Source organism: Triplophysa dalaica, chromosome 14, assembly GCF_015846415.1.
Source record: "Triplophysa dalaica isolate WHDGS20190420 chromosome 14, ASM1584641v1, whole genome shotgun sequence".
NCBI classification, from domain to species: Eukaryota; Metazoa; Chordata; class Actinopteri; order Cypriniformes; family Nemacheilidae; genus Triplophysa; species Triplophysa dalaica.
Window position 1 is genome coordinate 10,118,903 of NC_079555.1, and position 15,574 is coordinate 10,134,476.

General features: G+C 39.2%; 1 protein-coding gene and 1 long non-coding RNA gene across 3 annotated transcripts in view; both read right to left on the reverse strand.

The window, feature by feature from the left end:
- sema4ba (sema domain, immunoglobulin domain (Ig), transmembrane domain (TM) and short cytoplasmic domain, (semaphorin) 4Ba) overlaps positions 1 to 3,507 on the reverse strand; it is a 48,169-nt gene extending 44,662 nt beyond the window's left edge. Inside the window, exon 1 of one of the 2 annotated variants that reach the window (XM_056766266.1) lies at positions 3,334 to 3,507. The gene's annotated coding sequence lies outside the window, so the exon portion shown is untranslated. Of the gene's footprint in view, positions 1 to 2,451; positions 2,542 to 3,333 lie in introns of those variants that run through there. The other variant, XM_056766267.1, reaches the window with a different exon arrangement.
- Positions 3,508 to 11,795: 8,288 nt separating this feature from the next.
- Positions 11,796 to 15,574, reverse strand: part of LOC130435193 (uncharacterized) — a 33,555-nt gene continuing 29,776 nt past the window's right edge. The window contains exon 3 of the long non-coding RNA XR_008908788.1: positions 11,796 to 11,942. This is a non-coding gene — a long non-coding RNA (uncharacterized LOC130435193). The remainder of the gene's footprint in view (positions 11,943 to 15,574) is intronic.

The following is a 15,574-nucleotide window of genomic DNA, read 5'->3' on the forward strand; positions in this document are numbered from 1 at the left end:
AATACATTCTCTGAGAATATATCTACAAGTTTTGAATGAAAATGTCACATCCATAACACTGGAGTTGGCCAGCAATAGCTAAAATATCAATAATGATAATTGTAAAAATACAAAGTTGATATACAGTAACACCAAGTACTATGACAACCATACCCAGTTTACTGTATCAATAGCATACCCACAACTTTATTCATATAAAATAGAAACCATGACTGAAACTGAAACATTCATTCGTAGGCGTTTTTTAGGGAGGAGGTTGTTGGGGAGTGTCAAACACACTAAGGAGTTATAACTGTCAGCAGTTTATGATGTAGAGAAAAAGTGATTGCGTTTGTTTGCTCTCTTATCAGCTCGTAAGTTTGTCTCAACACTCGAGGAGAAACTAAGACTTGCTCTTGTTTACCTTTCTTGATTCTACTATCAGAAAAGATAACTGGCCTAGTTCTTTAATCCAAAATATCGTGTGCACAAACACACACACACACAGGTACTGTATACAGTAGCTAGTCAAGCAAGAGGAATCAAAGCAAAAGCTGGAAAAATAGCCCTGGGTTCTGATGACTGAGATGAGAAACAGGTGGTGCGTGGAGACCTGAGAAAGGAGAGCTTTGTGCTCTGTAAAGATACTACGAAGAGATACGGTCTGCATCTGCTCCACTTCTGCTATCGGTTTAATATGCAACAGGCTGCTGTTACAAATTCAGCAGAGCCTTTTTATTCTGCCTGCCTTGTTCTTAAAATCTATTCACTTTAACCCCACCTCTGATAACGTCAGAGACCTCTCTAACCATTACAGTATGATACACTTTCAAAAAGCTATTGGATTTTCTTGGCACCATGAGGGAGAATGTTACTTGTCCAAATATCCATCAAATGCATTCCCTGGTCTTGAAACACTCTTGTCTGGTATAGTTTAACAGAAGCAAAGCGGGCAGTGCACTATTGGAATAACAGGCACTGTCTTTTACCAACAAGCCAAACACTTTCTGACAGCCCCGCATAGGCCGACCATTGTCAAGGCTCCTGTACCCAGAATGCTATTGCCAGCTGCTGTCTTTATGAACCAGACGAAAGAAAAACACAGGGACTACAAGCAGCACAATCAGCCCATTTCATTTGATCCTTTCCACCTTCTCCCAGTGATGTTTTCTATTTTTAAACTATTCAAAAATATCTTACAACCACCCTACACTCAGTTCCAAAACCTAGTTAGCGGTCTTCTTCCTATATGGGGAATTGAATTTTAAGGCATTATCCTGACTGCAATTGTGATTTAAAACACTCTGTAAAACAAACTCTGTGCATATAAAAAGCACACATCTTGCAAAGCACACAGAAGTTTCTATTTAAAATTCCAAGTATTGGGTGAATTTACGTTTTTCATTCCAAGTTTTTTCGATTCTCTCAAAATATTTTCCTCCAAATTTTTCCGACACTTTTCAATATTTAATAAAATCTGTAAAATAATTGTTTATAATAATTCTCGGTCCAAACTTCTTAATTTTGAATGCATATTTTAACTTAGCTCATTGCAATGTACAGCTGCAGAAAAAATTAAGAGACCATTCCAAATTGTTATTTATGCAGCATTTCTGGATGTGTCCATTCTGTTGAATTACAAGCTCAAACCTCAGGGCTGACCTAAAGTCATCCAGCAGCAATGTGAAAGACTGACAGTACAACAAAACACATGAAAACTGTGATACGAATCCAGGTTATTGCATTAAAAAAATTTTTTTTTTACTTTTCCTAAATACATGAAGGCTACACATATTACTGTTGTATTGCCTAAAAGTGAATATGAACTTGTTTTCTTTGCAAATTTTCAGTTTTTTGGACCTGTTTCTCCAGTTTTCATTATTTGCAAATAAACGCAAAAAAAATTTGAAAAGAAATATTGTAACAAAATAATGAATCAAAAACGATAATTTTACCCAAACAAGTAAATATTTAATTCAGAAAAACTTAAGTGGTCTCCTAATGTTTTCCTCGGCTGTATTTTAGGATTGCCTCCTGAGCAAAATATCCATTCAATGCTGCTTTTTGGACAATTTTGGATTGAACAGCATGAATCTAGACAGAAGTCATCTTGGAAAGCGATAAAATCAACACATGGAGCACATCTGTAATATCTTACAGATGGTGTCTATGTAGGCATCTTACTAACTTTTTTGGGACAGATCCCTCGTGTATACTGTAAACTGTGTACATGTTCATTTCTTTGAAGAGAACTTAAATTGCTGTCTTTGATACCGTTCCCTTTAATTCCTAAACCCCAGTGGTTATCTCCTACGTGCAGCTGTCCAACACAACACCACCACTGGCTAAAAGGAAAAAACTCTCACTGGAAATACACTTGACATGCAAGTTTTGATTTTTTGCACCTGAAAACAGACTTGCACTATCACAGCCTGCATCTTAATTCAAGAAAAATACTTTTACATAGATTACCTGATCCCAGAAATCCAACCCAGACATCTAAAAAAGCTCATCTCATTGAAGTGGTTTTACATTTAGCTTCTGAGTGATGATACATTAAAAGTCACCGTTCTGTAGATGACTAACCAGGCTAGAGGTGTCTGTTTTCTTAATAACATCTGTAGTCTCCGCCTCCAGCATACCCTTGACCCAACACAGATATCTGAAGATGCCAAAACCGCATGAGCAAAGACCGCTCAAAGCTTCTAATAAAGACCCTCACACGTCTTGCTTTTCAGATTTTTCCCTTCACGTCCCAGCGTTCCCAAGTTCATGGAAAGTTTCTCTGAAGCGCCTGGCTGTCAAAGTCTCCTGGCAGAGACCCCGGCTGGAAAGGGAGAAGCGAGCACGTCTGTGTATGTATCTATGTGTGTGTATGTGAGTACACAAACTCCAGAGATGAGAAGACAGAGCAGTCTTCTCCAAGTTAAACAGCCAAAGGGCTCACGCACACCGTCCAACCCAAACTACAACACACCCTGCAGGACTGATCATTTGAAACCGAACCCAAACAGACGCAGACTCTTAAGACACACACACAGAGAAGCAGACTGAACTCGCTGTTCTGTGATCCATTACGACCCGTTATCACCTCCCAGATAACATCTTACAGTGACGGGATTGTCTCGTGTCAAAGCACAACCTCCCCCTCGAACCCTCGCGACCCAGTGCCACTTATAGAGCCCCTTGCAATAACAAACCCCCATGCGGACACGCCACCCGCCTGCAGCATATAACAGGAGAGTGGCGCAATAAAACCCTTTCATTTGCACACTGACCAAACACCCCCGCAGACACGAATCAATCATTAACAGCAACCAGCAAGAGACGTTTGAAGAAGTGCTGAGTACTTACTCTTTAACAGACACAGATTTCCATCTCTTTCCTCAGAGGAGGGAAATATAGCATTCCTATTGGAAAATCAAGGGAAGACAGAATCCTTTAGGATAGAAGTGGTTTCGGAAACAGTAGACCCGGCCAGCTTCAGTTGTTTAAGGGTTTGGATATGCGGATCGGTAGTACAGCTCTCATGCTCTGTCTGCTTTCTGACTGTGTGTGTATCCACGCTGAAGTAGTAAAGACCGCCTCTGGTTATTCATAGCCCCGCCCCCTTACGCTTAGAGAGTAAAATGGGCTGAGCGAGAAGACATGCCCTTTATCAACATCAGAGGCTTAAAAGAAATCACAAGGTTTCTTAACTTATGTGTAGGTTTAGTTCTACTTCATGTGGTCTCCTCAACTTGAAATTTAGACAATCTTTCTTAGTCTGTAGAATAGGATCTAGCTGAAAATAAAAAGAGAAATATAACACGGTGAGGATGAGAAGGGGTGGTGATGTTCAACATTTGAAGGGTTCAAAAGGTGTGGATTTCATATGTAACTTAAACTGAAATTAAATGCTTATTTTACAACTCTGTAACGGCAGAGGAAGGGACTCGATCATGAGAACTTTGAAGCAAGAACCAAATATGTGCGGCGAACAAATGTAAGCAATTAAGCATTTGTGATAATTAAAACAAAATGGTCCACCATTATTCTTAATACAGGGCTATTCGGGGGAGGGATGTGCTTCTTACAAGCACAAGGGAGACCAATTAACATCCATAAAGGATTCTGTGTCATGCCTTGAAACTACAAACTCTAAAGTTTAACAGGCACTGCCAGTACCTTCGGTGAATAGAGTGGTTCCTGACAGACTGACAAAAACCTTCTGGCATATTAACGACAATATAAACAACCAACATATCGCATTATGGAAAACAAAGGGTTATTGTCCAGTCAGAGCGTTAAAACCTTGAAACCTTGTATAGCTGTTTGAGTCGGTTAAGACATTGGATTGACAAAAGCAGCTTTCTTTGCTGTTCCCATGAAAACGATTCGCTACTTCCTGTGCAGTGTGAGTCATCGATAACTTTGTCGAAAATTGAGAGAAACTTCACATTTAAATATGCGCATCTGTTAAAAAACCCTAATGTTTACGAGTACATTAGTATATACTGTTTAACACATCTAAAATAAAAGACACTTTAAAAGCCAAAAAGTACATAGAATGTCTCTTGAAAGGGACAATTCAACCCCAAAACTTAACTTCTTTCATCATTTACTCACCTTAATGTCATTTCAAACCTGTATGACTTTCCATTTTCTAAGATGATAAGAAGATATTTCCAAGAAAGTTGGGAACCGAACAACATTGGACCCCATTCTTCTATTGTATGGACACAAAACAACCCAAACTTTTCTCAAAATCCCTTTTATTGTGTTCCACAATCATATACACGTTTTCAACCACGTGAAGGTGAACAAATAATGATAGAATTTGATTTTTTTAATAAATCTTCCCTTTAAATGCTTTAAGCAGCTTGGTGCTGGATCAACCGAAAGGCTTCACAGACAAATCGTCTAATAATGGCCTAGTTAACAAGAGAAGAGAACAAGTGAGCGGAAAGAAGAACAGTCACAGTTGGGAATCCCTGTGACTAAAATAGTGCTGCTAATTATGTATTGAGGGGAAATGCTAAGCAGGCAGATGGAATGGTAGGTTTGGGGTGTCAGACTTCGGGATGCCATCATTTGGAGACGTGGACAAGCCAACTGAAGAGCAAGCGTGTCACGAGAGACGAGGAGCAGAGCCGATGCACTTATCAGCCTCTTACTTACAGACGCCAGATAAAGACGGGGACCCGCCCCCTTTTCTCTCTCTTTAAATCTACCGCAGTTTACTATCATACCAGTCATTTGAAAACAACTAAATGCAGTTACCCGCGAGAGTTCGGTATATTGCAGTACAATCCAACTCAATCCAAAAATTTATGAAAACTTAAAAAATACATGGAGAGCATGCCAACGAGAGGGAGACAATTGAGGAGAGATTTCATTTATTATGAATATCCACAAATATTAAATTTCCATCATGCAGTTAATTTTTTTGTATACTTATTTGCAAACTTATGTAATGTTTTTAGAAGATTGTCATTTGCCACCCTAAGAAAAAAGAGTCGCATATACTATCAGTTGTCATATACTGCAGAATACGGATCAACCAATTTTTTGTCTTTGGTCCTCAAATCTCTTGCTTGACTAATGTGGCATGAAGATTTCACAGACAGTTCTGCCACGGACCCCCCCCCCCTCTCTCTCATTTGTCATCTGAAGTTTAACTCCCAGGGTGTACACGGCAAAGAGAAGCAAGGCTCAAATTTTCGCCTGTTAATCTCTCTGCAGGAGGTGCATAATCCCCTAAATTGGAACAGTAGAATTTCTTAGATTATTTAAATCTGACATCTTTATGCATGTCTTGCTGGGCAAGAAAGCTTGTGTTCATTTTCTCCAACGCCTATTATAATTCTTAATTTTTGCAACCAAAAGAGTCCAACAAACACTGACATAACCTGAGCCACATCAATATTCCTATCAGAGACAAAACGTTATTCTGACCCCTATAGATTACAATGGGTATTACAATCAGTCAGAAATCTAGGCAAAAGAGATCATAAACGTGACTTGTGTTCCAAAGGCTACATCTTTCTCAAGCATGATTTATGCTGAAAACAGCAAGAATGGGCGTGTAGGTTTTGCACTGTAACTACATGAATGCTTGCGAATGCATTTCTCCATTCTCAGCAAATCTGAATCAACAATTGTGTTTCTATACAGAGAAACTGACGGATCACCACAGGAGGCTGACAGCAAAGCTCTCGCTGAACAGGATTAGGAGAATAAGACAAACAAAGACGCATGGCTTATCTTGTTTAAAGCACAACACTTATTCAGTTTCTAAGATGTGCTGTATTGACACGTAAAATAAACAGCTTTCGGTTACTAGCAAATTCCAGCAGGAAAACAGGCCATGTTGTCAATCTCTGAAAGTGAACATGAGGGAGTTTTAAGGGCTTTTAATTACACTAAGTGACCAGTCCAATCAATTTCCATTAGGTGTAATAAAAAGTAGAGGACATTTATAGATAAACGATAACTTTACTAACAAGATTTCTGCTAAATATACACTACACCAAAGACCGGTCTGAGTCAAAATAAAGTACAGAATACTGCAAAGTAAACTTGGTACACTACTCCAGTACTGCAATATAAATGTTTACTTTTCTCTAAACTGTGACAGGCAATATGTTAATATGGCAAATTTATTCCATAAATAGCGGCATTAATCTGTTTTGCAGCACCTTTGAAGGGGATGTCTCCAGGGGTCCAGATAATATTTTGAGTGCTGAGAGATCAAAAAAAAGACTCTCAAATTGACTTTCATCTGGATGACTAACGTCCCACCCTTATATCTGTACAAGCTCTGCCATCAGCCTGTATGAACATTAATTCTCACCAGGAGGCCTTCAACTTCTCCCTGTTATCTACATGTGAACTTTGAGATTAGTAAAAGGTAAAACAAACACGGCACAAATGGTGTAGTTTGATAAATCAATCTCAGCAAATTATTATTCTATTAAGTGGTTGACTTGCTTTAGTGAAAATATCAAAAGAATTAGAATTTAATGTATCTATTAATTCATCATAATTCTATAAACTAAATGATCATTATTCATTCACTTACAGTATGATCATAAAGACATTACTAAAGCATAGTTCAAAATGTGTGCTGAACCAATTGAACTCATCCGCTCTGAGATGAAAAATTTGGAGACAGATTTTTCAGAGAAAGAGTTTGACTACTAAGACTCTGAGCGAAAACTTCTCCTCAGGTGCCTGTCCATATCAAAGGAGATTTAACTTGCTTTCATGTGCCTGCCTCTGCATTTCCCCCAACAGCACGTAACAGATCATTCGACAGACCCCCCCCCCCTCCGGCTAGTAAAAATAATTAAACAGAATAGCTCTGTCAGTTACACGTTTCCCTCTGCATGACCAACGATGACACGTGAGCTGATTTTCTATGTATCTCAGCAAAGTGCCAGGTTTCAAAAGCAAACATTTAAAAACTACAATTTATATATCTGGTCACAAAGATTTTTCAACTTGACCTGCCTCTCCCTGCCGTGTGTACTGGTGCCCACCCCAGCAGTTAGGGCCCAGGCCGAGGGAGGGGGCTTGTCATTAAATCCATTCAGCGAAGCCAAGAGTGAACAGAAGTCTTGTATTTAAGCCAGGCCACAGGGGAGCATCAAATAAGACACTAATTAACACTGACAAATGCAAATAAAGAGACTTGCTACAGCTTTTCTCTTTGGCGTTGGCACACTGATTCACGCATGAGGCAAAAGTAGACAGTCCACTACAGCATAATGAGCTCCAATAACCAGGACGTCTCGAAAAAGCGCAGACGGGCATTTTTGTCGTAGCTCTGCTGAGCCGGTAAAAGAGGCATCTGTTATGTTTCAGCAGAGCTGAGAGTAATAAACCTGTGCGAGCAATGAACCACGACTACGATATAAAGAATCTTGAGAAGTCAATAGTAGTTCTTAATGTGGCCCCTGAGGAGACACGCACACACTTATGCAATGACAGAGCTGCAGATAAAATTAAGTTAGTGGAGACTTGGGAGTCTTTCCTTTCGTGTTGAGCTGTCATCTAACATAACATTTTTCATCTACAAATTTTTGCAATATCCTTCAAAACTTGGACACGTTATAATCAGATGGAGATTATACTGGGATCGCGCAGTAGGGAGGGTCGATGTCAATTTAATCCAAAATCATTTGGTCTAGTGTATTGTGACTATTTCATCTGAGAGCTGCAAAATGATTTTTATTCTAACACTGTGTCTACACTTGACGCGACCGGCGGACGCGACACAACAGATTAGAAACGCATTAGAAAACAATATACTTTTGTATATAATGTACTTTTAGATTTGTAATTTTGTCCTAACTGGATGCGGCACGACAGCAGGTTGATATTTGTATACTTTCTTGTTTTATTTCTTTCCTTTTAGGTCTTTTTGGGGTCTTTTCAGAGCTTGCCAGTCTGTGGTAACTATATGTATTAACTGTCAAGTCTTCCTTTTGTTCCATTATAAAACACCATACTGGTTAGGAATGAAATTAGATATTCACAGAACCCTCATTTAAAGGAAAACGCTTTACTTAAAGCACATGTATAATGTATTATAAACGTAGTTTTATTGTATTAATGTAGCCTTTTAATGCAATTTATAATGCATTGTAATGTCTCATGAATAATTATAAGCACAGTTAATACACTATGGCCTGGTTTCATAGACAAGGCTTAGCCTAAACCAGGACTATGCCTTAGTTAATTTAGGCTGTTTAAGTCGCTTTTATTAAAATGCCGTAGAAAAAACATTAGTGATGTGCATTTTTAAACAAAACAAGACAGCACAAAATTTATTTTAGTCTGGGACTAGTTTTAAGCCTTGTCTGTGCAACCGGGGGTATAACACTTATCAATTCATTGTTGCACTTTACATTTTTAATTTGGTTATAATTCTTTAAAACAACATTTAATGTAATGTATTTAACGAACCATTATGCATAATACCCTTTAATAACCCTTAATAATGCACTATATACATAAAGGGGCAGTTTTCCGGACTGGTATTAGCTTAAGCCAGGACTATGCCTTAGTTAAATTATGATATTTAGGTAGTTTTTACAAACATACCTTAAAAACAAACATTAATGGTGTGCATCTTAAGACAAAACAATGGCACTGATATATTTTAAGATCTGTCAGTGCAAGCAGTTTTCAGTTAAGATAGCTCAAACATTTTTTTTAGTCTAGGACTTCCCTTAACCCCGTCCGGGAAACTACTCCAAAAGCTTTAAGTAAAGTGTTACTGAAAACTCTAAGCCCCTAAGTGACAGACTGTATGCATTTTAGCAACCTTTGAACAATTTCAAAATATCAATAAGTAACACAGAGTAAAGCAACAGAGTGCCATACTTACATCTGCTCAACATCCCTAAACAGATGCAGAAAAAGATGAGCAATGCTTAATGCAATGCTGATGTTTGAGAAAGAGTATGTCTATCTTTAACCTTATGAATGAACGACAGTCACTACTCTTTGATTTCGTAGCCCATAGTAAACACAAGTTATCTAAAATACATGGTTACTACACTTGAACTGCCTTAAAACTGTGAATTGCAACTTGACAATGTCACCGGCAGCTTATGATGGTAAAGGAGTCTTGCGAGCAGTAGCTTCAGCCAGACACAACAAAACTCCATCAGAGACACACAGGCCTTGCTTTGTGTTGGGGAACTGAGAATCCCACCATAGCGCAGTTTAAGAGCATTCAGTATTAAAAACTTTAGAAGCTTATCAATTCAAGTGTCCCAGAGTTACAACAAGCAGATCCTGGCATTTACATCTTTGCTGAGGAATACTGAGGGATGTTGTCTTACACTCAAAGTGTCTGTTAAAATCCTTCATATGCAACAACACATCTATGTGACATTTAGATACTTTCCTCAAGGAAAATGACAGTGTGTCGAAAAAGGAGGAAAAGGCTTTTCTTTTTTAATCCTGGCTCACTATCTGGCAGGGGGGGGAAATCGATAAAAGCACTCACCGAGAAAACAGTGTTTTGGGCACGGCATGATACACAGAAGCTAATCATTCAGGGAACATTTGGTCCACAGTCATTTCACGTCTCGCTTTCTGGATAGAGCGGATGAAGGTCATAATGACAAAACTTAAGCTTCATCTTTATTTAAAAAAGAGAGGACTCACTTGCTCACATTAGATCAATCTATTGACGAGTGGAACATATGACTGTGAAGCAACGTCCGCGTATTCCAGCCTCGCAGATAAAGCACGCCGGCTGCAGGAGCCAACCACATCCTGAGTAAACATAACCTTCTCCCCGCTGGGAAATCATAAATTGACCCCCGACAAGCCCACATGGTCTCGTTCCACCAATCACAGCAGGCCGTTTTTCACAGGTCTGCAGATTTTACAGATCCTCGTCACAAAAGAAAATCTTTACACTTTGATTCTGACACTGAGATTAGCCTGCTGTTTCTTGCAGGAACCCCTGAGGATATTTAAAACCTGTATACTGGTAATCTGTCTGCAATCTGCAATTTGTCACACTTAAAAAACTAACTTGAGACTATAAAACCGGGGATAACAAGCAAAGTGCACAATATTTATATGCACACTGTTCAGTAATTACCGATACTGAAATAAATTATTTATGCAAGTGACATGCAGGCTGCCGGTATTTTCCGTCTCTTATTATAACAGGGAAAAATCCTTAGGATAAATTAGTCATGACCTCACATGCACTTGGAGCAATCCAGACATATGAAATAAAAAAAATTCAACAGACAAAGTACAGGATTTCACAGCAGTCTACCACTAAAACATGTCAAACGCGCATCTTTAAAATGACTTATTATTATACGCAGCTGGAGTCCAATAACATAAATGTACAATCAATGCTTATGTTCTGTAGGAACAGGACTACCGGCTGAAAAATCAGCATGAAAATCTTGAGTTTCGTTTATGTAGATTCATTTCAAGAAAATAACTGCATACCCTGAATCAGGGGCTTACCCTGTCCTTAATGTGAAGCATTGTCCGTGTACACACCCAACCCCTCCTCATGCATAAACATGCAGGAAAATTCATCTACAATTATTTTCCATTCATGCCGTTATTAAAACATACTGCACACACTAAACATAAATGATAAGACATCAGGTCTTTAAAAGAGAAGAAAGAGACTCAACCTTCTTGCCTGGATCTGTTTATTTAAACCTACAGAATAAAAAAGACTTTCTTACATTTGAGCCACGATGAAGATGCATTCAAAGTCCTTTTTGAAAAAGCTGCAGTCCAGGTGATGTGCTGACCCAGCTATGAGACAGCACAGGATTCCATCCTCCCTAACCATGGTCACCAACACCTTACTAGAGGCACAGTGCATGCGTGTGTGTGTGCACGAGTAAGCGAGCGTGCGAGCAGAACTGACAGCGGCAGCCACGGGAAACCAAATTCAATCTATCGCCATGGTACCCGGTACTCTAGTGACAACAGGGATCCAGCAAGAAGACCCTCTCATTCAGCTGTGCACTACACCCAAACCTCTGTCCTGCCCGGTTCTCTTTCTCTCCTTTAAAAAAGAATATCTGCAACACATGGCATTTGTCTGGTCTGAAATAAATTACCTTGGCTGATGGGAGAGATGATCTTTTCCATGCACGGGCGAGTCCCAGCCATCACGGGCAGAAGAGGAATAGTAGCTCTGCAGGGATCCCCAGAGATGCCCAGGGCTGCAGCTAACACAGCGCATACGAACGCCAGCCACCGGCAGCAGCAGAGGATGGGAGGGTGAGGGAGAGAGAGGCAGAGAGAAAGGAGAGAGAGAAAGGGGGATGAAAAGCAGCAGAGGGGGGCTGCTGATTCTGAGGCAGCCAGGCACATTACATCATTGCTTTCCACTCCTGTGAGGAGGCAGTGCTGGGTAGAGGAGGCGCTCCCCTTCACACCTTCTGTCTGATAACGTAAGTCTGTTAGCACAGAACCTGCAGAGGATAAAACAAGGCAAGGGTTATTATGAACGAAATTATCCTCCGTCTAGACTGATTTTACTTTTTGACAGACAGATTTTACAGACGTTTTTTATCGTTTAGGGGAGATTAATTGATATAAGAAGAATAATCTTTAAGGCACTGTGTCTTTTTTATCCAACATAATCAGCATGAACAAGAAAAACACTTTACAATATGGTTGTATTTGTAAACATTACAATATACATTAGTTAACATTAACTAACAATGATAAATACTTTAGCATTTATTAATCTTACATCCAGTTAATTTTAGCATTTACAAAATAATTTTTTTATACATTTTATAAAAGTTAACATAAGTTACTGCACAATGAACTAACATGAATAATTGTATTGACATTAACTAACATTATCTAAGATTAATAGATGCTGAACTATAACGTTCATTGGTAGTACACCTTAGTAAATGCATTTACAAATGTTAACAAATACAACGTTATTGTAATTGTAAAGTGTTAAGGAGAATAATGGGTTGTGTGTATTAAAACATCTGCATCTTTTTATTATACATGTAACAACGTAACAAGACAGACACTTCAATTCCCCTTGCTTTACGAAAACTGAAAACAGTTTTCACACGCAAGTGATTTAACGGCATTCTTAGCGTTGCATACATTAAAAGACGGACACAGAATAGAAACCCACCAAAAATGCCTTTTCAGTCACTGAGCAGTGCCCTAGCAACCACCCATAGCAACTACATAGCAACAGGCTAAAACCCACTCACAGCATCTTAACAGTATTTGCTCGCGAGTTGCAAGCAAGCAACATTAACTTATTTCTATAGATTTTTTCTCTAAATGGAATCAGAAAATGCCAATTTTACAGTCTTTATGCTTTATGAGGGCAGCTAAAGGCCAGTGAGGAGCTGATGTGGGGATAACTCTGGCCACAGCGGTTGGCTGATGTGATGATCCTGAGAGACAGACAGGGTGCCTTCCCAGCACAGCGTCTTTCCATTCCCACCCACTACCACACCACTCATGCCTGTAAACCAAAAACCAACAGTTTTCTGAGACATGAACTCTTTTTTATCTCTTTTACAAAAGGAATCTGTGAGTGAACAGCACAGTTGTGCAATACACAAGATTGCATATGTGTACAAAAAATGTACATGTTTGAAAATAAATAAATAATACCAATAATAATTTGAAAATAAATAAATTGAAAATAAGTAAATAAGCAAATAAAGAACGAAATAAACAGAAGTTTATACAATTTCTTTTAATAATAACATTGCTGGCTTGACAAATTGCTGCCTGAAAAAGCTGGAAAATCATGACATTTTAAGGATTTTGGTATTTTGTAAAGATTGATTTTAAGTATGAAGGTTACATAAGCCTTGTATACTTGCATTAATAACATATTAACTGGTTGCTAAGGTGTTGCTAGGCAAGTACTACATAGACAGACATAATAGTACACTTCTACACTAGCAGACAGACATTAACAACACCGACTGTATTTGCGTCATATCCTCACATACCAAGAGACAGGGGCTAGGGGAACAGTCTGACATAGCACCTTTTGTCAGGCAGCAAAAAGAAAAATTGGAAAGAAAATCAAATTTCTCTCCCAGCTGGAGGGTCCTGGCTGCGTCTGGCTTTACAGAGCTCACAGCAGACCCCGACTATTACCTGCAGACTGGAGCCGAGTACTGACGCTCCGATTTCTCAGAGTCGTCCTTTTAGCCTACCACTGATCTTCAAACAAAGCAGAACAACCCTAAAGACAAAGTGATACTTATTTTAAAGACGACCCGCCAAAAAGACCAAGACTCACTAAGGAACAATAGCCTGTATAATTATTCCATTATGTTCATCTCTAAACTTCACATAGATCTCCCAGCACGACCGGACTATCTTCCCAATGTTTGGTGTTCCCCTCATTCTACAATGCTTTGCGGTTAGTGACTCATAATTTTCAGGAAAACACTCATAAAACAAGCTGCTGTCTAAATCTGAGCGACACCACGTAGCCGATAAAGACACAGTCCGTTTTGTTCTGGAGCAGACCGAACCGAGTGATCCTGATTTATTTGCGCTAATGCCACACTTATCAAAAAAGCCATTGATTCATAGCAAGCAAATCTCCCCAACAAATAGAGCAGCCCTGTGTCTGATGAATGGCCTCCGCTGTCTTTACTGGCACTTGATTTCATAGAAACGATTTTTCTCAATAGTGGCAGCTGTTGGCCAATTGATGGAGGGGCTGAAGAAGAAACCGTGGCCTTTTGCTGCGCTGCACTCGAATGGCTAAGCAGCAGATGTTATTGCTCAAACTCGCAGAGATAGAGGACAATATTGACGACATTTAGTGTCCTTTATGGAATACGATATGTTGTGCATTCTTTGTACTGTCCTATCAGTTTACAGGACGCTGGAAAACAAATGCTGTGTCGGTTAGTTTGCTTACAGATCCCTTTGCTGTCTGCCAAATTTAGCATGACTTCTGTTCTTTGTTTGCTTTAGAGCAATTATTGACACGTTTCTATTTTCGGAGTACAAAAACAATTATTTCAGAATTGTTTCTTTTAAGTAAATTCCATTTGGATTTGTTTTTGAGGTTATTGCAGATGGGTCGGCCACAAAAACACGCTGATGTGCGTTTCACGACCTCAAACCGCCACATAAAACATCATTGTTCAATGCACGCCCAAACAGACTAGAAAAATAATGGAACATTGTCTGTTTTATTTCGGACTTAATATGTATGATGGAGATGACAGCCAAATCAATCTTTCGTGTCTTTGAGAGCCCATGAATGACATTCCCATCGTGCTATGTATCGTAGGTCGACTGGAATGCAGAATACTCTTCTGTTTTGCGCCATGTACAAAACGCCTCAGGCAAGATAGATGCTTGTGGAATACAAACAGCATGGCGAAAAAGGTGACCTCTAGCTGTGAAGATCTGTCCTGCCAAAAATCTTTGAGATATTACTGTGAAGCATTGGGCTGAGTGTTTCACCGCTATTACTATTAAATGGTGCTTTATGAAAATTTGTCAAAAAGCAGTTTTACTTAAAGTCCACTTCCTGCAAGTCCAACGTGAACATGGCAAGAAAATTCCCTAAGTGTTAAAAAGAAAGTTTGGCAAGAACTGAAACACAGTCATACAGTCATCCCATATATATCATATTTAGATCAATTTAAGACATGAAACTAGAAACCAGACTGACCTGAAAATAAATACACCAGGCACATCCGTTAAATTGAAGAAGACTCGCTTCACTATATATTATCTCAGCTTTTTAATTATGATGGTGGTGACATTAAGGGTAGTGACCGTGAGACGATGTTTGTTATTTATTTTTAATCTTGGCTGTCTGCCATGGCAAAGAAAAAGCAAGCCGGCAGTTATGCTTCGATTCACGAAGGCCTACTGGCATGCGATCCTAGCCTTTCTAAATAACGCAACCTAAGACCTGTGACTTTTTTCTGTCTTCTGGCAACCATGAAGTGGGATTCTGTGGGCCAAATTTAAATCCAAACCATCGAACGGCTTTCTCTGCTCGAATGAAACGTCACTCAAACTCGAATGTGCGTTAACGATTCCTACACAACCTTCAAACAGCTCAAGTGGG